Below are 27,720 nucleotides of genomic sequence, written 5' to 3'. Positions count from 1 at the left end.
ACTTCTGTAGAAGAAGAGATTGGAGATATCATGAATTTTTTCCCTAAGTGGCCTATCACTTGGTCTGAGAAGAAAGAAAAACAGACTAACCAAGAGCATTGAGAAGATTTCAGGTGATTTTAAAACAAACTTCTTCTTTGCATAGAAATGGTGGGGCTTTCCAACTTAAAGAGATCAGATTTTCTCTAATAGGATTCTGCACCAAAATATATTATTGCACAGAAGGTATATGGTAATAGAGAGGAATAGTATTTGGCAATGGCAGACATGAATCTCTGACCATACTAAAAATTAATATCATAATGTTTTACGTCAGTTTGAGGTTGTGAAAAGCAAGAAGCTACGCTGCAAGCCATAATATAAGCTTAACTCCCCAATAGCTTTTCCACCACACCAAACAAACAAACAAGCAAGAAACAGGAAAATACAAAGTTTGGACCGTGTTTATATAAAAGATATGTCCTCCACTCTACATCATTAACCTATCCCCTGTGGCAGGAGTGGGATTCCAATTTTGTAACAACCAGTTCTGTGAGAGTGGCTAGGTGGGTGTAGTCATGTGACTAAGTGGGCGTGGCTTCTTTTTTTTGGTAGCCCCCCATTTTTGGGGCCTTCTGGGCCTCAGGGAAGCCTCCCAGGGGGGCGTTTTTGCTCCCAGAAGGTTTTCCTGGGGCTCAGGAAGAAAAAAAACAGAACCTGGAGGGGGCATGCAGCACCCCGTCACGCTCCATTTTGGGGCCTCCTGGGCCTCAAGGTAGCCTCCTGGGCGAAGCAGCAAGGGGAATCCCGGCATAGCTGATCATAGGAACAGCTGATTGTCGGGAGGGGGAAAAAAAGAAATACCTTAAGGAGTGACTGGGTAGGGAAGAATGCAGTCAGCGATGTTGGGCAGGTGCACAATGTTGTGCATGCACAATAAGGACTGACTGGGCAGGCGGAGAGGGGTGGGGCCAGCCAGGGGAACAACTTGCCAGTTCTCTGAACTGTGCAGAATCAAAACAACTGGCTCTATAGAACCGGTCCGAACCACTAGAATCCCATCCTGTGGCCCACATAATCTCCAGAAACCCTCCATCAGAAGCAATAGGAAAAGAGACTCCTTGCACAGAAGGCTGGATTTTACTTTCTGTTATATATAAACTCAAGAGAAAACACACATATAAACAAATTTAAAAAGTGTTAGAAAGTAAAACAGAGAATGACTTCCAAGTACGTAGAGATATCTTCAAAAAAATTATATATCATTTTGGAGATATTTAAAATATAGTCAGCAAGTACTGGTTTGGAGACTGAATACTTCTTTAAGTCAGTTAGAGTTAGACCCATCAAACTATATTTTAGATGGATCAATTGCAGAATTATGTACAGTACAGCAAAGATACAATTTCCTTAACTCTTTCTCTGGATACAAAGCTTAGTGTTCTGTTTATTCGAGTTTAGTTAAGCTTATATCACTCAGCATTCTTTGCTGAGAAAGGTAGTCTACAAACAAATTGATTGCTAATATATCATGGGTGTCAAACTCACGGCATCACATTGCCATCATGTGAGGTTTCATGATGTTTTTCCCATTCACAGAGCTGGGATGAGTATGGCCTGGGCACGATGCATCCAGCCTGCGGGCCGCCAGTTTGACACCCCTGTAATATATGCTTAAAGGTGGGCCTGATTCAGTTCATTGCTCTCAGTGAGCAGGTCAGCATGCAGTTGCCATTTGTACTGCAGCATTCACTTCTACTGATTCTACATATATGAATATCTTGTACCTTTCTGTCAGAAAGTAATTGTAATATTCATGTTAGATCACAGAGAAAAAGAGATTGTTTGATGGAAGAGAACACTTTGCAAATTTTCCAAGTATCTCTCTTTCAATAAACATTCACTGTGCAACTATTCCATCCTTTGCTCTGTAACAGAAAAAAGAATGGAAACATGCAGGAAAATGACAGTCTTGATGTCCCTCCTACCCAGTAAAAGTTTTGTCCAAAAGTAATCTGAAAAGAGCTTCCATGTTCACACTAACTCATTGACAAGTCAGGAAGTTCCTTCTTTGTTCAAAATGTACTATTTATTAATGTACTAAGTGATGGGAGGGAGAGACCAGTGATAATTCTAAGAGAAATGCTAATGAATTCAGAATTCCTTGCAAGGGGTATGTATTTGGAAGACATCTATCTAAATAGACACACATCTATTTCATCTGAAGTATTTGAGAGCCAGTACACAGCTCTCGGAGGGACATAATGTCTCAGTGGCTAAATTCTGAGCTTGTCGATCAGAAAGACAGCGGTTCGAATCCCTAGCACCGCATAATGGAATGAGCTCCTGTTACTTGTCCAAGCTTCTGCCAATCTAGCAGTTTGAAAGCATGCAAAAAATGCAAGTAGAAAAATAGGGACCATTTGGTGGGAAGGTAACAGCATTCCGCGTGCCTTCGGCGTTTAGACATGCTAGCCACATGACCATAGAAACTTCTTCGGACAGCGCTAGCTCTTTGGCTTAGAAAAGGAGATGAGCACGACCCCTAGAGCTGGAAATGACTAGCATGCATGTGTGATGGAACATTTACCTTTACCTTTTACACAGTTCTCACTATCTTGTTCTGAGCAATTTTACAACCCAAGAAGATGCCTTGGATAAGACATGTGCATCTCCATGTCTCATCACCTTAAAATCACACCAATCCTGCAGTTTCAGTTGCTTTAACTTACTCTGTGACACTCTCACCAGCTCTGTAACATTCCAAACGCCTGATGTCACAAAACAGTCCTGGAAAGTCAAATGCCCTGCAAGGAGAAAAAGGCAGAAAAAAACTGGGTCATGAGGATAGAGTAGAATATGAGTGGCTATAGCAACTGGAAACTGGGATGGCTTGCTCTAGTGTGGCTGGATAAAAAGAAATTCTAATTTGCAATCTTTTTGTCTCTTTTGTGAGTTGTATCTTAACTTCAACTTTGAATCCCATTCCTCCTCCTCTTTCAGTTTTAATTCAAGGCTAATTCATTATTTCAAATCTGCATATTTATTCCCGCTCTAAGATTACAATCCTACCTTGCTTTCCCCTACAATTATTTCTCAAGAATTCCATATCAATCTACAAAGATCTGTGATTCCTGATTGCTCTTTACTCATCCTTATCTGGGCACAGAAACAGATATTGGAAGGAAATGGGGGGAAAGGGCTTCAATGAAATTCAAAATGGAATATAAGAATGTTGAGCATGGAATACAGTGATTCCATGTTCAACAGCAGTGATTCACTCACCATTGGGCAGTGGTTTAATGTCCGCGTCTCCTTGCTGGTTTGAATTGTCTGATTGTCCGGATTCTAAAACACACAAGGAAAAAAAAACCTGTCATCAATATATTGCTGAAACTAAGAATCAGAGGCATGTGATTGACAATGTTGGGCCCTGCTTTATGGCATCACCTACTTGCTACTTTTCATACTGAATGAATAAAAATAACTGCTCTAAAATTGATAAACTATTTCGGTTTTACATATAATATGTCTTACATATTGGCAAAAAAAATCAGAAAATAAAATACAAGCTGAATAGTCAAGACCTTGTTGATGATCCAAACTCTATCAAGGACCTTGGAGTACTCATCTCTAATGATTTAAGTGTTAGAGCCCACTGTAACTACATAGCCAAAAAGGCATTAAGAATTCTTAACCTAATCCTATGTAGCTTTTTCTCTGGTAATATCACACTACTAACTAGACAAAACATTTGCTAGACCAATACTCGAATACAGCTCATCAGTCTGGAACTCGCATTACATATCTGATATTAATACAATTGAGAAAGTCCAGAATTATTTCACAAGAAGAGTTCTCCACTCCTCTACTCGTTGCAGAATACCTTATGCCACAAGACTTGAAATTCTAGAACTAGAAAACCTAGAACTACGCCGTCTTCAGTCTGATCTAAGTATAGTATATAAAATCATACATTACAATGTCCTACCTGTCAATGAATACTTCAGCTTCAACCATAACAATACAAGAGCACACAACAGATACAAACTCAAGGTAAACCACACCAAACTTGATTGCAGGAAATATGACTTCCACAACAGAGTGGTCAATGTCTGGAATACTCTACCTGATTCTGTGGTTTCTTCCCCTAACCCCCAAAACTTTAACCTTAGACTGTCTACTACTTGACCTCACCCCTTTCTTAAGAGGTCTGTAGAGGGCGTGCATAAGTGCATCAACGTGCCTACTGTCCCTGTCCTATTGTTTCTTTTATTTCTTTTAATTTTTTTGGTTTTATTTTTCTTATATGTATCCATGTATTCATAACTATGTTCATACTTATACCTGTTATCTAATAATCGCTTGACTAAATAAATAAATAAATAAATAAATAAATAATTTTTTTAAAAAAGTTTTCCTTCACTTCACTTAGAATTTTAGGATCATAGGGCTGGAAGGGACCTTGGAGATCTTCTAGTCCAATTCCCTGTCCATGGCAGGAGACTTTATATCATTCAGGACAAATGATTATCCAATCCTTTCTAGAAAACTTCCAACAATGATGCAGCCACAACTTCAGGAGGCAAGCTGTTCCATTGGTCAATTGGTCTCATTGTCAAAAAGCTTCTCCTTAGTTCCAGGTTGGATATCTCTTCAATGAGGTTCCACCCACTACTTCTTGTGCTACCCTCAGGAACTTTGGAGAATAAGTCAACCCTCACCTTTCTGTGGCAGTCCCTCATGTACCAGAAGACAGCTATCATGTCACCTCTAATTCATCTTTTCCTTAGGCTAGACATAGTTCCCTTAACTGTTCCCTTAACCGTTCCTTGTATGATTTATCCTGAAGATCCCTAATCATGTTGTTGCTCTTCTCTATGTTCTTTTTAGTGTCTCAGCATCTTTTTTTTGAGTGTAATTGTGATCAGAATTGGATAGAGTATTCCAGATTCATCTTACTTGTGCAAGATAAAATGGTACTATCATTTCTTGTGATCTTGATACTATCCCTTTCCTGATGCAGCCTAGGATTGTACTGGCTTTTTTGGAAACAGCAGCACACTGTTGACTCATACTTAACTGATGGTCCACTAGGACACCTAGATCTTTCTCACAATTACTACTGTTGAGCCAGGTACCACCTATTCTATAACTATACCTTTGACTTTTCCTGCTTCAGTGCAGGCCCTTACTTTTCTCACCAGCGAACTGCATCTTGTTAGCTAGAACCCAATATTTAAGTCTGTGAAGATCCTTCTGAATCTTGAGTCTATCCTCTTAAGTGTTAGCACTTTTCCCCAACTTAGTGTAATCTGCAAATTTGATGAGCTGTCCTTCTATCCCCTCATCTAGACCTGTACCTTATGAAAAGTTTTAAGATTTAGGTCTTCTTATTCCCAAATAATAAAAATAATATCAATATGTAGTTATGTAGGTGAGGGATGTAACAGAGGGTCATAGTGTTCTGCATGATATGGGGAAAGTAGGGAGTCAGAACTTTTTAGCCCATAACTCTAGAATTCATGAGATCATCTAAACTTTGATATTGGGATATTTAGATGAGATCAAATAAAATATTTACAGAGAAAAGTGAAACTATAATAAAACTTATTAGTAAAATGTATCATTTTGAAAATTTCAAAAATAAGTTTGCAGATGAATGAAAGATACCACTAATGGTATCCATTAATTATTACAATATATTATGGCCTTTGTCAATGGTTTTAAACAGAGATACTGATTTTCCTGGTGTATTTGTATACATGTCCTTTTTGGGGTTCAACTATGCTTACTTATATTTGTAAGTAGGAAAATAATTTGAAGATGCTTATGCAATGTACCAGGATGAGGGACTGAACTTCAGAAATAGGCAATATATTCAAACCCCTTCAATATATATTACTAAATATGCATTATTTTATAATATTTTATGTCTAAAAAGGATTTTAATGCATGAAAACTAAGGTTATCTTAGAAAAATGAATTCAAAATCAGGAGGTATGGATTTGTTTCCCTAATTTTTCTTATCCTTGCTAGGGATTCCAACTTCCTATCATATCTACTTGGAGAAAAACAATTTTGGCAGATGGCACTCTTTTGAACATGCCAAAATCCTTTCTCCTACATAACATCTTAAAGGAATTCTATGCTAAAGAACATAGAGAGTTTATACTGAACAAATACTTCCTCCTAGAATTCAATATGGAATTATTTCCTCTGCAAATTGGAAGATTATTTGCTTAATTTTTAAAAAATGTATTTTTCTGAAAGTACAATGTTAAAATACAGGTCATATCCAAATGGAGGGTAAGACTCATAGAGCCCCTTGGCAGAGTTGTGAAATATATTCGGTACAACACCTAATTGAACTTTGAGTCTCCTGAATAAAAATTAGAAGTGTCATATTGAAACTGTCAAAATCCAGGTGACCACGAGATGGCAGTAAAGAATCAGAAACAACTTGTGACTCTTTCCTATTATTTAGTAGTTTTATGGATTTCTGCAGCCCAGGTATGGTAGCCCTAATAAAAGCATCAATTTCCACAAATCCCTTAGAAAGAAAAGAACATCCAAAATAAGATGCCATAAGGAAGATTTTGAATCATTGGCTTTCATAAATGTTTCAGCTCTATGCAACTATGCTTTAGGACTGCCTGCCTCATGGTGCTTGTCCTAATTTAGTGCAGGTCATTAGTTGCAGAACTCAGGCTAGCTACATCAACACTGCTGTACAAGGTTGGCTTTATCAACATCAAAGAAAAGCAGAAAGAAGAAAGGAAATATGTCTCCTGCTCTGCAACAGCTGGGGAAGCATGAGGAAATATTTCAGAGTTAGTTCTCTCCTCCCCTACCTCCCCCCCCCTCTCTTTTTCCTTCTTTTCTACAGTTGGCTAAGGCACACTGTTCCCTTCCGGCCTTGTAACTGTTGGCAGCCATTTTAAAACTTGGCAGCCATTTTAGTGCTGGCGGCTAAGTGTGCTCCCACAATGTCGGCAGCAAGCAACTGACACACGGACAGAGGAGTATGGTTTTACTTAGCCCAGGGATAGATGGAAGATAAATTCTTAAGCACTGTGAATGAGAGATACATGAGGGGCTTGCTTCAGAATTAATATATCACTTTTATTTTTCTTTCTAGTTTAAAAATGCTGCCACAGCTGACAGCCAGCTGAAGGAGACAGATAGAAAAAAAATAGGCGAAGTGCATTTAGAGAACCCTGCTGTATTTGGTCAGATTCATGCGCCATAACTGCTTGCATTAATGCTAAGAAATAATCTAAAAGCGATATCAATAAAGAGCTGCAAATTAAAAGCACACATCAAAGAAATGTGCTGGTCAGTCAGTTATTTCTCTATGAGGCATTTCAAGGCAGGATGGCAAAGGCATTGCTCTTAATGGGAACAGTGAGGAAAAAAAAGTTTTGCATAGGATATGTGGAGGACACAAGGAAGGAACTCTTTCAGATACCAAGGCTTTTCAGGTGATGAACAATATTCAGAGTTAAACTCGGGAACAACCAGTCAGCAGCATATCACATTAAAGGTCAGTTTAATGTGGTCCTAGAGATTACCGAAACAGAGCTGCTCCTGACTATGTTTGTGTTTTAGGAGAGAAATCAGTCACAACAGGGCAACCGTAGCCCTCTCAAGCCTGGTATTAGTCCATGTTCCAGTTATGGACTTGGAGAGCAGTCTCATTTTAATAAACTATCCATCTGACTTGGTTGACTGTCACTCTTCCAATCAACATCTCCGTAGCTAAATGGAATTTTTTGTATTCACCCCAAAAGTCTGGGCTTCACGCAACCCATTGTTGACTCTGCACAGCAAAGGACTAAAAAGGTTTTTTGGCCCATCAGAAAAGTACAAGTCAAATAGAATTGAGCTTCCTATGCATCCTGATGGTTCCAAATTTCAAATCCTCATAGAACAGGGATGTCAAACTCTCATAGTCACAGTGGCGTCATGTGACATATCATGACTTTTTTCCCCTTTGCTGAACTGGACATGGGCGTGGCCAGCACGTGATGCATCCAGCCCACAGGCCATGAGTTTAACAGCTGTGTCATAGAACATCTAGCAGCCTTGTATAAACAATAAAGTACAGTACAAACTAGATCATCAAAAGTGATTAACACTGATGACGTTACCTTCTTTGGGCAAGAAACATTTTCAAGAAAACAACCAAGTTTAGAGAGCATGAAGACCACCTAATGAAGGCAGATTCTTTGAATGGCATTTTTGTGAAGAGCCTATCTATTGAAAATCAGCTTAATTAAAAAAACCTAAGTATATTTAACTAGAATATTTATCCAAATGAAGACTACAAATTAATTGACAGTTATTTAGATCAAACGTGAATGAAAGCAGCAGACTCCATCCAAGCCATTGCTGTGCTGATAAGAAACTACTGTTGAGACAGGCTTTATATCACTTCAAATAAAAAGTGGCCATGCAATACTAAAAAGCACAACTAAGAAGAGATATGACATCAAAATAGTATGTTCAAAGGACTGCAATGTTACATGAATTTACTATTTAATATAAATAAAATAAAATGTTTAGAAGATTGAAGAAATGTCCAGAACCAAAAGAAAAGTTTCCCTTTTGTCAGTACTTTGATGGCAATTAGATAGATTGCTGGAACCTAGGAACAAGTTTCCAAATTAGGGATGGCTCTGTATGAAATCCTTATAATTCTGTAAGAAAAGGGATCCTCAAGCTATGTCTTTTAAAAAGAAATATTAAATTCAGGCAGTAATCTAAAAATAGAATGGAGCAGACTTTTCAAAAATACCCCTGGGTATTTTTAAAGTAATACTGTGACTATGAGGTAGCATTTCTGGGTAAAGTAACTAACTCAGGTTTAATATATACTATATAGAATAAAGACTGGGGGTTAAAATAAGCTGAAATGAAAGTGACAGATTCATCTATAGCAGGGGTGGGATTCAAAATTTTTAACAACCGGTTCTGTGGGCATGGCTTAGGTAGTGGGCGTGGCTTGGTGGTCATGTGACTGGGTGGACATGGCTTGGTGGTCATGTTATTGGCTGGGCGTGGCCAACTCAATATCACTCACATCGAGGCACACATCTCCTTGCTTGGCTTCTCATGACTGTGGGGATGCTGCAACAGTCATAAGTGTGAAAAATGGTCATAAGTCACTTTTTTCAGTGCCATTGGAACTTTAAATGGTCACTCCACACAAGCAAAGTACCAGCAAAGGAGGGGAAAAAAACTCCAGAGATGTTCCTGAGACAGGAAGTCTAGTCCTGCCAAGAACGTAATAAGGGTTAACAGAGAGGCAGTTTCTGTAAGCAACACCAGAATGTTTCCTTCCTGCCTTCCTTACAGGATTAGGCCAGTAATTTCTTCTAACAACCGGTTCTCCGAACTGCTTAGAATGTTAACAACCAGTTCTAGCGAATAGGTGCGAACTGGTAGAATTCCACCCCTGATCTATAGTAGGAGAGAGTGAGTTTTTTAAAATATATATAAAAATGGTTATAAAATATATTGTTTGTTCTTCTTCCAATATACCATATGGGTTGGAAATGGATACCTCAGACCAGCTATATCAGTTGAGAAATATAGTTTGACAAAGAAGCTTAACAATATTATATTCCAATTCAGGGTTTCTCATCAAGAGGGAACTGAAAATCACTTGCCACTTCTTTGGTCAAAATCTCCATAAAGTTAAATTTAGTCCCGAAATGCCCACAGGGACTGTATTAGGATCACTGTCTTGGAATGACCAGACAAACTATTCTTTTTCAGGTACAAAATACACTATCAACATCATCATAACACCCAGAGTCCCTATAACCTTTGTGGGTTTCTATAATTCAAAGTCTTCCATCGGCACTACACTTTGCCCCCAATCTGACATGAAAGAAGACAAATCCCTTTGCCTTTATTGGTTTGTCTGGCAATTGGGTAGGTGTTTTTGCATGGACTTGTGTGCATGCACATGTATATGTATGTACATGCCATGACTTCCTCAAACTGGCTTAAGAGACTTTTCCTCAAAAGCTGTGATCTCCTAGCCTCAGAGGTGCTTTTATTTAACAAAATAAACCCTTATCAGGAGGCAGCAGCTGAACAAACAAACAAGCCCATTGCCCCTGCAGAAGAAACACTTTGCTGAGCTCTTTATCTATCCCTCACAGACCTGGTAAATCTCCTCTGCCCAAGCAATAGGCAGGGAAGGAGAAAGGGGCAATCTCACCCAGTCCACAGGCAATTGCCCCTTCTTTAATATCATTACAGAAAGATATAGAAAAGTGGTCATGGTTGCCATTTTAGGCAAAGGGACTCATCCAGGGACTCTTTGTTTAAACCTAAAAAGTACACACATACACTGTATTGTGCTTCATGTTTGATTTTCAACAAGATGCACTTCCAAAAACTGAAGAAAAATAGTTAACTGAGACTGAAGAGACTACTAAAAGAGACTGAAGTCAATGCCTAAGAATCAGCCTAGAAACTGTCTTCAAGCTATTGTAGAACTACATCCATGAATTTCAGGCTTGGTTTGATTCATGACTATTGGCTAATCAATATCCCTTTGTAGTAAAATAGAGAAAAGAAAAAAGGAAGGAAGGAAGGAAGGAAGGAAGGAAGGAAGGAAGGAAGGAAGGAAGGAAGGAAGGAAGGAAGGGGAAAACAACTCTAAAGTAGAAGGCAAGGCTGAAGTCAGATTTTCCAAAGCTACTTCTGAAATAGCTCAGCAACTATGTCTAATAGTCAGGGTTTTTTTTTTTTTAGGGTACTGAACTTCCTCTGCCCATGTTATTGCTTTTTGATTCACATCTGGCACTGAATGCACAACAGCCAAATGGTGAAATTATTTCAAAGTGTACAACTAGCTTATATTGGATAAAGGAGGGAAGGAATTGATGTAAATGGGGCAGATGACATGACCCTGATCTGGCAGTAACTTAAATGGGAGAAAGAATCTTTAGATTACAACCAGGAAATTCTCTTGAAGAGGAATGGGAAGAACAAGCATAAGATTGTTTTCTTCTTCTGCAAGATGTTCTTTTAAGCATGAGGTCCTGACATTCTTCTATATGACATTGTTTCAGGTGTTATATTCCCCCTTCAACCTTCTCCAGACTAAACATTTCTTTAGTCTCAATGATTATTCTGATAATTTGCACTTTTATTCTGTTTTCTTGTTCCATTTTGCTTCAATGTATCCTAAAACGGTACCGAGAACTAAACAATACTTGAGTTGGGATTTGACTAACACAGATTAAAATGAAATAATTATTTCTCATAATTAGGAAACTATACTTTTCAGGATGCAATTTGAAACCTAACATTACATTTATTGTTTTTTTGAAGCTTCTTCATATAACTGACTTGTACTTGGATTTAATTGAACAAATATTTGAAGAACTTTTTTGATGTGTAATATTATCAAACAAGATATCCTCCATCTTAACTTTTGATTTCTTTTTCCTCAGTGAAGAGCTTTAATTTTGCTGTTAAATTTAATTCAACCAGTTTTATCAAGACAGTTTAAAATTTTGTTTTCTAGGAAACTAATTGTTCTATCTAACTTTACGTAATTTACACATTTGATAATCATTCCTACCTTCTCTTGATACAAGTCATTAATAAAAATCTTGAGTACAGAACTCAGAGCTGAAACTTGTGGTGTCCCACCTAGTACTGCATTCTAATTTGATGATGAATCACTGATGAGATTCTCCGATTATAATTTTAAAGCCAGATATGAATACATTTAATTTTCATGCCATCCATCGTACACATGATCATTAACCAACATATGATGGCACACTATGTAAATGTTTTACTGAAGTAAAGCTATAACATTCCCATTATTTATTTAAAAAGTTACTCAATCAAAAATGAGATTAAATCTTTTCTTTTTTTGACATATCTGTGTTCACCTTGACTAATAATGTTGTTTTCAAAGTGAATACAAATGAATCTTTTTATTATTTACTCTCGTGCCTTTCCATATATTGATGTTAGACTCACTGCTCTATAGTTTCCTCAATCTCCTCTTTTCCTGTTTTTGAAGACAGAAAATATTTGCCTTCTTCTAGACATTTGATTGTTTTTGCTATGCTATTTGGTTGTTTTGGTTTACTGTTAACTTAACCTTTTTTGTTCGATACTACCCAGAGTCATATTGTTTTCGTTGGGTGGTCTTATAAATCCAGTAAACTAAACTAAACTAAATTAAACTAAACTAAACTGGCAGGCATTTTATCCTTGCTGGGGATTTTCCAGTGGCTAATGTATAATTTAGCCAAGCCATTAACAAATTCTTTCACCACTTAAGATGTGATTCATCTGGTCCTGGATATTTAATTTTTTTCAAGGAAAATGAGAAATATACTGATAATTGCCGAGAAACAGGCTGATGATAGCATCCACCAAGTAAACAGAAACATTGTCAGTCTGTCTTCAATCTTGCCCCTTCAAGCTATTGTTTAAAAGAGATCTTACTATAACTTCTTATCAGAGAACCGTAAGCTATAATAGGAATCAAATGTTGCTCTTTATCAATTTAGAATTTTGCCATCTTCACTGAGAATCTATCTGATCTTCTACTTTATTTCTCTTCTATTTCTTTTCAACACATCTGAAGAAGAGCTCTTGGAAAAAAGATGTTTACCATATTCTGGCATATTCAGCTCATTTTATTTTTTTCCTTTTCAGCTACATTTACCTTTCTTGATACTTTGTGATCAGCTTCCTTTTTAATTATTGTTTAAAATGTTCATTATCAGTCTCACCTTACATGATAAGTGTCTAGTTCAGGATGGTACCCAAGCAAAGACAAGCATTGACACATGATATTCCCCCCTCCCAAATTTCTCTCTAGCAATCTGTTTGGCAAGAAACAAGTACTAAAACTCAGGGCCCTGTTCAAGGAGACAATAAATAATTAACTTAGTTAAATTGTACCAATTTTATTTTGAATTCTACTTGTATGTATCAAGCTCTTTGTGGCTGGCAAACTGAAGACGCAAAGACCAAGGTGGATTTCTGGAATGATCTTTATTGCTCGTAGGGCAATATAACAGAATCTTGAAAGCCTTCAAAAACATCTTTCAAAATCAATTTTTTCTAGGGTAATTAAAAAATGATTACTATGAACCTCTTCTCAGGCTTTTATCCTCTCATCTCATGGGGTAAAGAATCTTTTCTGCAACAATTCTGCTTTCTTTTCCCATTTTCCCATGAAATATGAGACATTCTATCAGTTTGTGATTGCTTCTATACAGAGGTGGTATTCAGCAGGTCCTGACCAGTTCTGGAGAACCAGTAGCGGAAATTTTGAGTAGTTCAGAGAACTGGCAAATACCACCTCTGAGTGGAGATTTTACAGTATCCTTCCCCTGCCACACCCACCAGGTCACACCCACAGAACCGGTAGTAAAAAATTTTGAATCCCACCACTGCTTCTATACCTTGCTTTCTCAAATATTTCCTTTTCCCCAACAAACTCCCTTTTTATTCTTTCATTTGCTTGGATGGTTTTCTCAAGAAATTTCTTATTAAAACTTTCCCATGTGTAAGACAACATAGTTAGAGCTCAACATGATTTCAGGATTTACGCAATATTTATTAAGTTCTATATTTCTGAGATCACCATCATCATTACCATCATCTCTAATTCTCTACACCTGTGGTGTTGGGAGATTCCCTGCTAGAAGTAATAGAAATTCCCTAGCTGGATAAAGTAGGGGATGTCAAGAAATTCATCTTGACTGACAACAATCTTTCATAATTTTCTTTCATTAGAGGACCCTTGGAAAATATGTTTTGCAAAGTAATTTTAAAATATTCCCTACCTGATTTGTAGCACTAAGCTGATCCAAATACATTTTTACAGCTCCTTGTGAATGAAACACATCCTGTTTTAACAGTGTATCATGTAGATCAGCATTTTTCAAACTGGGGTGCCATGAGTGTCTAAAGAAGCGAGAGAACATTGCCAATTATCTATCATTAGATCTTTGCTTCTTGAACAGGGGATTTCTTCTGTTACAACTTTATCCTTGCTCTTGTCAGATAGCTAACTTTATGAAGCAATGGTCCAGTCAGCCCATTTGTTTCAGTTCCTACAACACTGAGCTTACCACGACACTTTCTATTCTGGCAGGGCACAGCTGCATCCCATCTGTCCTTCAGGTTACATATTCTGCCTCCTGTTCTGCAATCTGTTTTTCTTCCCCTGAAAACTAAGAGATAGAGTCTTCTGGGAAGACCTCAAGGGCGTTCCTGACTTTCAGAAATGCAGATTATCTTCTCCCTTGCATACAAGGCTTGCCCCTTTGTTTGACTGTCCTTATGGGGAATGTTGTCCTCAATCAGATCCTGCTGTAACACTTCCTTCTTGAAGCTGATATCACTGAAGTATTTAAGATCTTGTGTTTGGTTTCTACCCTCTTCAAGTTGTGCTATAAACTTGCACTTGCTTCAAATACTGTACATTCGAGACAGTTCTCTGACAAGCATACCACATTGCCACAAGCACCATAAAATTGCAGAATTCTATCCATTTGTCTCCACTTTACTTCATAAGATAATACCTCTGGAAGATTCTTGTATAGGAAACTAAGTTGTGAATTAAAAATGTCTTGATACAAGAATTTCTCTCCTCTAAATTTTTTAAAAAATAATTTGCATTGTGTGTGTATCCTTTGCACTTCTTGTATGTAACATGGGAATAATACAACAGTATTCTATTTTTAAGACAGAGGCAGTTTCAAGAAGAATGAAAAATTATCGATACTAGCCTTCAGCTGCTTTATTCTTTACTTTTCTTTTAGTTATAATATTGTATCTGTTTTAAAATGTTCTCCCTATGAAATTGTGATTTTCCTCACAACAGAAAATTTACAATGGCTATATATTTTTATTCTCTGAGCTGAATGGAATTTGATTTATTTGTTTTAATGATTTGTACTAATTTTTGCTCAAATTATCTCCTGGACAGTTCACAACATGAAATCATCTAGCTGCTCTTGTTCTTCTGGCTGGTGACCATGAGTTTTCCTTTCTGTTTCCATTTCTGTTGTCTCAAGATAAGTAATAAGTGCACCCCCACATGGACAATTCCTAAATACTAGCAATCAAATGACACTGTATAGCCATTCTGTGTTTTCCTGTTAAGCAGACTTTTTTATGGAAAGGAAAAAGACAGATATGGTGGGAAAACACTGTACAGTTACAAATGAAACACAATATTGTCTGGACACTGTTAAAATTTCAATTAGGCAGGATGGTTGCACAATAAAAGTCTTGCCCAGAAGCACACTTAGTGCAAATGTAATCTGGTTGCAGCTGCTCTCTTTCTCTGGCTAATGGATTAGGCCAAGTTTACCCATTGTTGCAGTAAAGATGCAAAATTCCAGAGGCTTTTGTTATATCCAAGCCTGAAGATCCTCCTCACTGATATTTCTGAAGACTTTTTGGGGGTGGGGGTGGGGAAGAAGGTTGAGATTCAGAAAGAATTGGGATTGATTGGAACAACACAGACTCCAAAACATTCTTCCCCAAAAGGTTGCCATTTTTTGCCATTTCCACTAACAAAATGTATGATATGTAATACCCACACAGTTCATTTATACAGAGAACTTCTTGATAAGCACGCAGTATTTACATGCTACATGTATGCACACAGCCAACCTCCCCTATGAAAAGTGCAAAGGATAAGTTCATATGTTACTGAAAGGGGTGATGCTGAACATAAAGCTTAGATAATAGAATAGAGCCTTCTGTTCAAGTAGGGGAACCTACACCATTTCAGGTAAGTGACTGTCTAGACCAGGGGTGTCAAACTCAATTTCACTGAGGGATGCATCAGGGTTGTGTTTGACCTCGGAGTGCTGGTGTGTGTGGCTGGGGTGGGCAAGGCCATGGTGGGCATTTGATACAGGCTCAAGATGCATTCCCCCCCCCCTTTATTATAACCATTCCAATCTCTTCTACCAGATATTACTAGCAAACATTTATTACTTATTCTTCATACTCCACTAAACTTTTTATTTCTAAATGTATACCCCATTTGTTTAATAGTAAATTGCTTTTCCAGGCAGAAAAGCTACTTATACTATTGCATTTTTATTATTCAACTAATAATAAAAATACAATAACATAAATAACATGACAATACAAGCTCTAACAACAGAGGTAAAATTACAGGATAGTAAATAGAAATGGCTGTCAATTATAGTTGATTGTAGATTAAATGAACCTACATTATGTAAAATCTGGCATTAAACAGTAGTATTAACATAGGATGTTGCTTGTTTTCTATCCAGATCAGGCACTTACTTGAAGCCACATAACTGTAATCCAGTCCAATCCAGTCCTCCTACAGCACACTGCCAGAGGCTGTGAAGACCCAAAACGGGCCGTGCATGGGCTTCATGCAGCTTGCATGCAGCCTGTTTTCAGGCGGCACAGTGCTGCTGGAGGCCGTGGAGGCCATAACCAGGCCATGCAGGGGCTGCACACGCCACCCTCCACGGTCCGTTTTTGGCTGGCAGAGGTACTGTGGGTCAATCCTTTGATATTTCCAGGCTGGCCCCATGGCCCAGATTTAAGCACCCTGCGGGCCAGATCCGGTCCGTGGGCCTTGAGTTTGACACCCCTGGTCTAGACTCTTCTTAAATACATCCAGTGATGGAGCGCCCATGATTTCTGGAGGCAAGCTGTTCCACTGGTTAATTGTCCTCGTGGTTAGGAAGTTTCTCCTTAATTCCAGGTTGTTTCTCTCTCTGATTAGTTTCCAGCTGTTTCTTGTCTTGCCCTTTGGTGCTTTGGAGAATTATTTGACCCCCTCTTCTTTGTGGCAGCCTCTCAAATACTGGAATACTGCTATCATGACACCCCTAATTCTTCTTTTCTTTAGACTAGCCAGACCCAAATCCTGCAGTGGTTCTTCACATGTTTTAATCTCCAGGCCTTTGATCATCTTAGTTGCTCTTCTCTGAACTTTTTCCAAAGTCTCAACATCTTTTTTGTAATATGGTGACAAAAACTGGATATAGTATTCCAGGTGTGGCCTTACTAAGACTTCATAAAGCACTACTTCACGTGATTTTGATTATATGCCTCTGTTTATACAACCCAGAATTGTATTAGTTTTTTTGGCTGCTGCTTTCCCATTGCTGGCCAAGGTCCAAAGTCCCTCTCACAGTTACTTTTTTGAATCACATCTCACCTAACCTGTTTTTATACCTTTGATTTTTCCTGCCTAAATGTAAAATTTTGTTTTTCTCCACACTGAAATTCATTTTGTTGGATAGGGCCGATTTGTTTGAGTTTGTCGAGATCTTTTTGGATCCTGAGTAGTAGTGGGATCCCACCTTAGTTGCTACTGGTTCAGTGGGTGATTTTGTGTGCATGCACGCACGTGCCCCCCTAACACGCAGCACCTAACAAGCCAATCAACTGAGAGGATGAACAAAACAAAAAGCTAAGAGCGACCATCCCCCCCCCCCCATGCACTTTTCCATCTTTCATCCTCTCAGCTGATTGTCGGAGGCTTTTTTTTTACTACCAGTTTGCCTGAACCGGGTGAACCGGTAGCATACCACCATTGATCCTGAGCTTGTCTTCTGGGGTGTTGGCTATTCTTGCCAGTTTAGTGTCATCTGCAAATCTAATGAGTTCCCTTTCTATTTCCTCATCTAAGTCACTTATGAAGATATTGATGAGTACTGGGCCTAAGACGGAGCCTTGTCGTATCCCACAGCTTACTTCTCTCCATGTGGGTCTAGTACCATTAATTACTACTCATTGAGTACGGTTTTTCAGCCAGTTGCAAATCCATCTGGTGGTGGTGCTGTCTATTCCAATTTTTTCTACCTTACCAAGAAATAGCTTGTGGTCTACTTTGTTAAATGCCTTATTGAAATCTAAGTATACTGTGTCCACAGCATTTTGCTGGACTATGAATTTAGTGACTTTATCAAAGAATGAAATAAGATTGGGTTGGCATGATCTGTTTTTAACAAACCCGTGCTGGCTACTAGTTATAACTTTATTTGCTTCTTGTTGTTCGCAGATCTGTTTTTTTTTATTATCTTTTCCAGAATCTTCCCAGATATTGATGTTAGACTGTTAAACTGTTTTTCCACTCTTCGCTATTTTTCCGCTGTCACAATAAATCCAGGCATGGTTAGGAATATGCAAGAAATAAGGCAGTTAGGGAGCTGTCCCATGGGAAAGAAGATTAAATTGGGCCTTTTTCACTTTTATTGCATGACTTGAATTTCCAATTTGTCCATTTTATTCCTTGAAAGATATGTCCTTGCCTTCTTTCTTGTGCTTTGCTTCGCCTAGTTTTAATACCTTCTATAAATTTTCCTAATGTAAATATGTAAATGCATAAATGAAAGTATTAGTTGACATGCAAATATTTCTTGGTAACTAAAGCAGCTTCTACTTATGCAGTTCCTGTACTGCTCTCTACAAACTGCTAATGCAGGAACAAGCAACTTACATGCCACTTGCTGCTTCCATTCCAGACTTGGATGCCCTGCAGCTTTTCATTGGGCTGCTAGAATTCAATCAGGTGCTTTAATCACTTAGTTTTAGGACTGTACTTAGTCTCTTTCCCCAACCAGGGGCCACATTCAAGACTATTTAAACACTGGTACAGCTATGAAGCTCTCTCAGTCATGAGCTGCTAATGAGAAGGCAATATCCTGTGCACACAGAAAAAGGATGTTGCCAGGGATGTTTCTGTCTTGATCAGGTCAATATTAGGTTAGGCCCCACATTGTTGATTCCCGTCTAGTATCAGTATCTAATACTTAAACAATTGAAATGCTTTTTAACGTAACAACTACATCTGGATTTTGACAAAAACATTCATTCAGTGGCTGAAACAGAATAACAAGTCTCTATCTCAGCACTAATCTTGCAAACTCTATAGATATAGTATATCAAATTCTTATAATGATGCATCCTATTTTAAACCTATTCTATCTACCCTCCTTGGTTTTACTCACCTTCATTATAAACTTTCTAGAACGCCTTAGACTGTTGTCTTGTTGATTAGTTTTCTATATTTATCACCTAGAAGTATATAGTTATTGCTGCCAAAAATATTCAGTTTTGGAGTACCTAATTGAAAACATATAGACTTTTCCTCTCTAGCCAAACCTATCTTACAGGAGAAAAACAGAGGAAGGATTACAATGTACATTATGCTGAGCGCCCAGAGAAAAGGCAGGATATAATTCTAACAATTAAATAAACAAATAATTTAAGGGTACAGTATTCCCATTTCCAATGGCTGAATTAAATCTCTCTTTTTTTCCTTGGGCAAGAAACTCCCATAATTGATCATGCCAGCTCAAAGGTCAGCTTAATGATCCATCTTGGCTGAATTGCGTATTAGAGCTAAAACAGTATTCTCATGACTGACTCTAAACCCATATCACCATATGCATACAGGAAAATGTCCCGTGTTTTTCCAATGGATCAGAAAGAAGCTGATGAACTGCAAGTGCACGACTGAGCTAAATAAATTTAGGATTCAGTGTTCTGTGGCCATTGCCATAATATGCTAGAAATTTGGGGATCATAATCCCAAATCATATAGAAATCACTAAGATGGAAATTACTGCAATACAGAAGAGATACCTCTGTTCTAATTCTCTTGTAAAACTGAACTTGGAATCCCCATGAGCTGAAGGCAAGACTGATAAATACTTTGGAACAGCTGAGCTCACAATTCTGATGCCCCGGCAAGGTAAAATAAGTTCCTTTTGCTGAATGGGAAAGAACCAATAGCAGCAGGGCTCATTCTGGATTCAGGTCACAGAAGGGTCACCTGGCAAAAGGCCATCAGCTTGGGTCCCCAGTACTGTTTTTCCAAGCTGGCTTCAATACATGCTGCAGAACCATAGAATTGTTATCTCTTTGTGCATCGTACCACCCTATGAGGTTTGTATATTAATGGAGCAACTGGGACATTCAGAGGTAAGGCATATCTAGTCCCATCTACTCAGATAAAGAAACCCTGGTATTTACTATTATTACCGCATCATATTTTTAATCTACATTCTGTTCCTATCAAATTAGGAAAATTGTTCTATAGAAAATCTCAATATTCCTGCTCCACCCCTACTTCTTTTTCTACCAAACTGCCTTGTTCTGGCAAGGTGAAAGAGATCTTTTACTCAAATAAAACACTGTTTTTAATTTGCGGTTAAAATCCCTTCGCCTATCTTTCTCAGGGCACATAAAGAACAAGAAAAGACAAAAATGTCTGAGTTGGCCCAATGCCAATTCTTCCACAGCCAAAAGAAGCTGCTGGCACTTTACATCTAGCCAACCATTCTGGTTCGGACTGTAATGACTTGGAGGCCTCTGATTGGCGAGGGGACAGAAAAAAAGGAGGAGGGGTATGTATACCCCCTAGACAATACTGGCAAAATTCCCTGCCCAGTAACTTCTCCAAAGCTAGAAAAAGATTTCCTGATCCCCGACTCAGTTGGAGATTCTGGAACAAGTGCTGGTCTGGGCCAGAAAATGGCAAATTCTGGCAAGAATGCAATGGCGACTGCAAGGGATGGCAAAGAGATAGTGGTAAAATGGGGGGAAAGGGGAGAGAGAGAAAAAGAGAGATAGAGATTCTAGGAGAGAAAGCTAAAGCAGATAATGGCAAGTAAAAATAGAAAGGCAAGATGCATTTCTGCATTAAGAAAACTAAACTGGTTGTTCAGAATTGTTTTTCAAAAGAATTTCAGTTTCATACGGCAGCAGGTGATAGAGAGAAAATGAGAGAAAAATAGTGGAAAGATACTATATAAAAAGCAATGAATTTTCACACAGTTAAATCTCTCAGAATGATGCAGTTATTCAGTAGGCATATAAGAGAAAAAACATTGTATTTTATTGCAAGTATATTCAACCAGAACTTATTAAGCCTATTTACATATAGAAAAACAATGATATTTGGAAAATAGCACTTAATATTTATTGTTGTCTTCACTATTCAGAAAACAGGAATAAAACCATTTTTTGTGGGATGCATAAATGGGATCAAATAAACTTAAGGGGAAAAAATAAGAAACCATAAACAATTGAATTTAACAGGCTCACCCAACCCTTGAACTCTGAGTTAAATATACTGTAAAATAAAAGGTGCAAATACGTAAAACATACAGACTTAGAAGTGTGGAAATGTTTGTCGACATATGTGTGGATGTAAGACAGGAAAAAATAGTTTAATTACATTTGGGTGAAACTATGAAGTGCTGTTCATCTTGGGGCCACTGTTGTAAATAGTTACAGTACAATACCGCACTAGAAAAAAGGATATTTATAATATGGTCTACTGCCACTAGATGGCATCACTCCCTGTCAGGAAAGTCTTATAATGGAACCATGAACTGAAGAGCCAAAACTGAGTTCTAAGAATGGCTTTGAATGGTGCCCTGAATATAATCAAACTGTGTCAAATCCAGAGTCACTGTATATGGCCACTGTAGACAAGGAGGAAGAGTTAGATTTCTATGACATTTAACAAGGGATTGGATTATTTCAAGTGTAATTTCCAACACTGTTGTACTAATCTCTTAAGTAGCCAGTTGACTGATTTATCCAAATAAAATATTATACTGGCAGTTATTTAAATATAGCATTCATTTTTGCTCTGTATTTCTTAATCAAAAATTAAGAATCTGAATTAAAACTGCACCAGAGCCTAAGATTCAGAAATAATAGATCAAATAAGGCACAAATCGACAATAATACTAGAAAGATTCCCAGAATTTGAAACAACCAGCAGGAGGGAAAAACAGAGAAAGTTGTATCTCCTGAATTACACGTCTAGTTCTAGAAATTTTGAGAAATAATTATGAATAAAAGCAGTAGATTGAGTTCTAGTCCTGTTTTGGGCATGAAAGCCAGCAGGGTGACTTTGGGCCAGTCGCTCTCAATCCAACTCATTTCACAGAGCTGATGTTTTGCGAAATAGGAAGAAGAAGGAGTATTAGGTATGCTTGTCATCTAGAGTTATTAATAAAATTAATAAAAGCAGTATAACTAATCTAAAAATAATTAACTAGTCACAATAAAAACTTGGATACGAACTATTGGCAATAAGATCTAGAAAATATAAGAGAAACAGGAATCATTACACGTTCCTAGAGATCTGAAATCGTCATGAAAAAGATGGAGAAAGAAAAAAAGGTGATCTGTGGTATAGATGGTGGAAAAGATATTTTCATACTGAAACCTAAGCCTTCCTTGCTGCCTAATTGTAGCTGGACAGTTAATCACAAAAGAAGAAAAAGGTGTTTGTCTCTTTAAGAGAAGACTTGGCACTGCCCCTGTGCCCGTTGGCAGCCAGGTTTTATGAGCAGCCTGTGCTTGCTGCAGCCATTTGATGAAGGCAAAGGAGACAGAAATAGGAGTGAGATAGGAACATACTGCCAACCATGCACTCCCCTAAAATGGCGGCATAGCAACAGGATGGAAAAAGACTCCTAGCATCCTAAGAACTCCCCCTCCTCAAAAAATGGTAATAAAAATCAGAGCAGTCTGCTCAAGGGGTATATACAGACCAAAAGGCACACCACTAGATGCAAAAGCCAAAACCCATTCAACTTAGATAAAAGGAAAGAAAAATAGTTCAATCTTATTGGCAAACTATCACACTTATCCTCAAAAGATATTAGGATAGGGAGGCTATGTGATGTCTCCCAGCCACTGTTTCTATTTTGGAAGGGGGGTGTTTCAGAGTATATTTCTGCATTTTTCAGGGAGACATAGCCAATTACTTCTTCCTTGTACAAATATCAGTCTGGCAACTACCAACTTGGAAGAAGCTGATGGCTGTCAGCATGCTCAGAAAAGGTTTCACACATGATTCTAAAACTGGAATTTCCTGTGTTTATAGACTAATCAAAGAACTACACTAAACTGAACACAAATTCCAAAGATTCCCTACTTTCTGACCAGCAATGATTTTTAAACTTTTTACTTGCAGGAAACTCTTTTTTATAATGTCAAGGGTACACTGGGTTCCCTTGCAGAAGATGTGAGGGCATATTCTAGAACACACATTTGGTCAATTATTGCTACTCTTTGTATCCTCATCTTAGATCTACATGAAGCTAGATTAATTCAAGAATTCATAACTAAAACATAATAGCAAGCATTTCTGTAAGCATCTTAGAGCCTTATTTTAACTGTGGAAACAGGTCATTCCAAAAGCCCTTCAGGCTTGAATCTTGGTAGCTTATCCAGTCACTTTTCCTTTAGCACTATTCATTTACAATGATCCATATGGGTGGACTAGGCTAGATCTTCAGAGGGTCACACAGAATTTAGAAATTGAGACTCAAAGGTTAAAAGTTAACAGATTTGTCATCAAAAATAACAACTGTTTTTTCAAAATAACTGAAAGAGTGCATACCTGTCAATTGAAAGGTCTTCAGCAAAACAGATTCAGGAAATATTTGTAATACAATATATACATCCCTACTAGAATATAAAAATATTCACATCTTTCTTGCAATATTTGGAATGAATGTTCGATCCTAACTTTAGCATGAACCTTATAAACACAGTGTAAATCTATTGTAGCAGCATCAGAAAACCACAATAGTTCGATCATTTTCATTTTGTATAATAATGCCACCTCTACTCTTTTGATCTCTCAAACTTTCATTCTTGAAATCCTTGTCAATGTGAGTGTTCCTTGAATAAATAGTTCAATTTTAATCCACTGGCAGATTTGTTTATTATTACTACAAAAAAAAAAAACCCTGCAATCTCATACTTTCTAAAAGCATTGTCCTATCAACTTTCGGGTTTTTCCCTGCGTTTTGAAGTAGAGTTACAATGCAGCATCTATAAAGTAATTGAGATGGGGAAAAATAAGTTGGTCCTAGGTTGTAAATACAGAAGCAGCAGACCAAATACAGCATTTGATCATGCTAGGAAAGCAAGCTAAGAGATACAGGAATATCAGAAAAGGAAGTATAATAAATTTATTTATCATAGTAGCTAGGGCATACATAAACTATGACAAATTACAATTATACTAATATAATATAAAGGATTCACTGGAGTAAAAAAACTGAAATATAATTCTTGTATCTATACATTCAGGTTATGAGTGATCAAAGAGTGGGTCAGAAAATCAGTCCATCACTTGCCATGTTGCTCTGTCCCCAGTAGGGGGCATTACATAAGAAAAGTTCCAGGATCATTTATTGATTCTGTTTACAGTATTTCAATCAATCATAGACTTCAAGAAATATTTCTTTCTGTAGTTGTATATTGTGAATTAGCCTAATAAATAAGCAAGACTGGGCTAAATTTCCATAAATTCATTGAAAATCCCCAATTCTCTCAGTAATCACAACGTACTAAAGTTTGTTGAGTCAGTGAGCTTAAGGATGCACTATGATAAATTTTTCGTCTCTTTAGGGTACTATTTGCTATCTGCTCTTCTGCCCACCAAATATCCCCTTCTGGCCTTCCCAGGTAAGTAATTAGTTTTCATTCATGTTTTTAATCTCCAGGACGTTCCTTCCCCATGGCACCCACCACCCATTTAACTTTATTCAATTGTCATCTTAGTTACTGTTTTCGCTGTATAAAAATCACATGGAGCATTTTTCCCCAATTTGGTTCTTCCCTCTTTGGGGGTAAAATGTGATTTTTAGACTGGAGAGTGTCTACAGGATGTAAGGCAATCTGTAAGTCCTCTTCAAAGCTTTACCGGGGCTGCCATATCACCATGGCATCACTGACAAAGTATCTGCCAGCAACTATTCGACACTGGACTCTGTTTATAACAAGTCCTCACCAACAGTACAGTGAATGTTATTCTGCTTGGACAAAGCAGGAGATCCTCCCCTACCCCAACTGGGCCTCTTAAAGCATCAACGGCTGCCAACTATCCTGGGCTTGGACAGCACCTCCTTCTTTGTCTCTCAGCTTTAATAAAAGTTATTTTAAAATGTGGTTTCTCTCCGAGAATGAATCAATCAATAGAAATATGAGCTCTTGGCTTTGGGTGGAAGAGGTAGGTAAGGGAGGAAAGGGAAAAATCAAGGAAAGGTATGTAGAGAAGATTTTGAAAATGTAGGAAATCCATTTCTCTAATGTCTACTGCATACTTGTCTACTGCACACATGCAAGAAGAGGGGGGAAAGATAGGGAATGGAACTACAAACTACAGAAAAGGAATTAACAGGGTGGGGGGGGGGGAGAGGGAGAGACAGAGAGAGAGCGAGAGAGAGCTGAGCTTTCCTAAAATACTCACAAGCGCCGAGCTCTGCTTGGGCCTGTTCCAGTCCCCTGCATCTGTTTGGCAGGAGCCCAGCGGGGTTAAGGTTACCCTGAGCACAGGAGGGGCCTATTCCTGCAGAGAGCTCTGAAAACTGGTTCTTGGTGGGGAGGGAAGCAGGAGAGGGAGTCTTACCCACACATTGAATGCTGCTGGGGTATACAATTTACTTTGTGCTGAGATGAGGGGAGAGGCAAGACTCAGCAATAGGAAATAGCTTTGCTTCTCTCTCTCTCTCTTTCTCTCTCTCTCTCTCTCACACACACACACACACTTCCTGGCTGTTTTCTCTCAGTTTCTTCCTCTTCCACTACCTGGACAAATTTCCAATCAAATCAAGCTGTGAGTACGCTAATGTGAGAAGGAACAACATTTCTTAATGCTATTAAGCACTTGCATTTTGAAATCAGGTCAGAATTGCAGACCTTTGCTCATGCACATCTATATGACACACAAAGTCTTCTTTACAAGACATAGGTATCATACGTACATTCATTCTATGCCCTAGTCCCCGCAAGGGGTCTGTGACCATTTCCTGAGTGGTCCCCCAGGATATTTGCTGAATATGCAAATAGAGGTTAAAATGTCAAGGCAGTCCTCAGAAAAGGCAGAGCTCCTGTACCTTTAGGTCAGGACCTGACCTGGGGTGCCCACATTGCAGCTCTGGTCAAAAGGGCCAGCAGAGATTATACTACCTGAGACTTCTCAGAAAACAACTGAATGAAAAACTGCAGATGACCTTCTACCACTGCACCATAGAGAGTATCTTAACTTACTGCACCTCTGTATGGTTTGCCAATTGCACAGTGGCAGATAGGAAAGCACTCCAGAGGGTTAACGTTAATGCCCAGAAGATAATTGGTTGCCCTCTCCCCTCTTTGGAAGAGCTTTATAGCTCCCGCTGCCTTAAGAAAGCTCAAGACATTCTCAAAGATCCATCTCATCCTGGGAATCCTTTTTTTGAACTATTACCATCGGGCAGACGGTACGGAATAATAAAAACAAGGACAAATAGGCTGAAAAACAGCTTCTATCCCAGGGCAGTAGCTTTTTTGAATTCTGCTGTATAGTGCAGTGTTGGTGTGGTGTCGGGGTTTTTTGGTTCAATGTGTGAAGGGTGAAGGATGTGCATTTGTGTTTATTTTCATGGTCATGGTCATGATGCGCACTGAAGAGGGTGTTTGATTTTGTTGTACGAGGTGCAATGACAATAAAGTAAACTAAACCAAACTTTTAGAGGACAGAATATGGAATTCCATGAGAATCAGCTTATTTTCTCTCCTTCCTTTATAAGCCCCTCACATCCTCACATCTGCTCTTCTTTAGAATGCTAAATGTTTGAGGAATCCTGTTGTCCTTTACATGATGCACTTACTACCGGTATAACAGTAGTAAGGAACCCAAAACAGCTATTTCAGAAAGCTGCATGCACTCACAGCATGCAACAGCCCGTTGTACAAAGGGGACAAGTGAAGGGGAGGGGGAAATAAGAGAGCAAGGAGGCTTAGTGCAAAGACCCAGGAAGCCTGGGCAGACTGAATGGCCCTTTGTCTGTTTGATGAGGTTATCTTAGGTAGTCTCAAAATCATGCTTGACCTCCTGTTCCACATTGAAGTCATTTTTAAGAATTAGCCCAGTTTGGGAGAGAAAGCTCAACCCAGCCCGGCCTGGCAAGCTGTCCCATGCGACCCTTACAATGTTTAAACTTTCCCAACACTGACCTGCTTTCTGCTCTAATAATAGAGCAGAAAGCTGTAAACAGGGTCCTGATTGCTCTTGTGAGAAGAGACAACCCTCCATGCTGGTCAGGCAGCAGTGGCTTCGATTCCAATGAGTTCACAGTTGCATTGTGTAAGAGGATGCAACCCTCGGTACTCAGGTGCTAAAAGCCAATGTTTGCACACACTTAAAGGGCTAGGAATACCAAGACCCAGAAGTAAGAATTTCTGACAAAGAATATGTGGCACTTTCCCCAATGACCTGGTGGGCAGTTTCACAGGGTATCTTCTCAATTACTGTACTAAAAATTGCAATTGGGAGGTCACTGGAAATTGGATATATTTGCTGCCGAGCAGCATTTGCTAACCTGCTGGTCTCTTGGTTTACTGAGAAGTTCTGGGAGATGAAGCAGCATCTTCAGGAAGAGACTCCTAAAACTGCAGTAGCAAAAGCAAGCATGACCGATTACAGGTAGAAGCCCATCTTGAGTTAAAGGGTAGCAAAAGCATTAATTTCTTTGCTTTTTTCTTTTCTCTTTTTAAAAATGATTTGTATTAAAGCTTTTCACAGAAGTAAAAGATAAAGATGAAATAATATGAAGTAAGATTAAAGAAAAGTGTGAAAAGTAATACAAATAGAACAAAAAGGAAAAGATATATAAAGAAGCAACTTGCTAGCTTCTTTACAGTATAAATGAA

The 27,720-nt window shown here is 38.3% G+C and overlaps 1 long non-coding RNA gene across 2 annotated transcripts; it reads right to left on the bottom strand.

Annotated features, from left to right (window-relative positions):
- Positions 1-2,711: 2,711 nt before the first annotated feature.
- LOC148123875 (uncharacterized) lies at positions 2,712-25,814 on the bottom strand. 2 transcript variants are annotated; one of them, XR_015740485.1, is made up of 3 exons: positions 25,794-25,814; positions 3,265-3,327; positions 2,712-2,786 (listed from the first exon to the last, which is right to left on the bottom strand). It is a non-coding gene; the product is annotated as an uncharacterized LOC148123875 (long non-coding RNA). The 2 variants fall into 2 exon arrangements; XR_015740484.1 differs by lacking the exon at positions 25,794-25,814 and adding an exon at positions 25,280-25,424.
- Between the last annotated feature and the right edge of the window lie 1,906 nt (positions 25,815-27,720).

Source organism: Pseudonaja textilis, unplaced genomic scaffold, assembly GCF_049901715.1.
Source record: "Pseudonaja textilis isolate UNSWEBS1 unplaced genomic scaffold, rPseTex1.2 PTEXCTG107, whole genome shotgun sequence".
NCBI classification, from domain to species: domain Eukaryota; kingdom Metazoa; phylum Chordata; class Lepidosauria; order Squamata; family Elapidae; genus Pseudonaja; species Pseudonaja textilis.
Note: the sequence above shows the minus strand (reverse complement) of the source record. Positions and strands in the feature narration are given on the sequence as shown.